Consider the following 511-nt stretch of genomic DNA (forward strand, 5'->3'; position numbering starts at 1 on the left):
AGTTTGGTTGAATCACACTAGGGTTAGTTTCCCCCTTTTCAACATGACATTATTGTCTCTTGTCCTTTCACATCAGTGGGAAAAATCGATAAAAAGAGACAATATTACAATGTGAATATGTCTGTTTATTATCAAATGCCACTTTACAAATAATTTCTATGCTATGTGACATTAAACAAATGACAATTCTGATGATTTTTTAATAAAACTGATTAAAAGTTGCAATCCATTGTTCTTTACATAATTTGTTAAACTTGAAACGTTCTGTGTCCTATGATTACATGTTTCTCTGGAAATGTGACTGCAATGATCTGATGAACTGTGGATAATCCTGTCTTTTCAAATAATCTATTACTTTGTTTTCGCAACAGGACTTCATAGTGCTTTATGTAATTAAGTCATAAAGACATTATATGTTAAACTGGGATCAGATATGAATGACACTAAATTGAAATGATAACAACTTTGTAAAGGGCCCAAGATGTTTTTTGTACTGACAGTTTTATGTGAA

This window comes from Etheostoma spectabile, chromosome 11 (genome assembly GCF_008692095.1).
Source record: "Etheostoma spectabile isolate EspeVRDwgs_2016 chromosome 11, UIUC_Espe_1.0, whole genome shotgun sequence".
Taxonomy (NCBI): domain Eukaryota; kingdom Metazoa; phylum Chordata; class Actinopteri; order Perciformes; family Percidae; genus Etheostoma; species Etheostoma spectabile.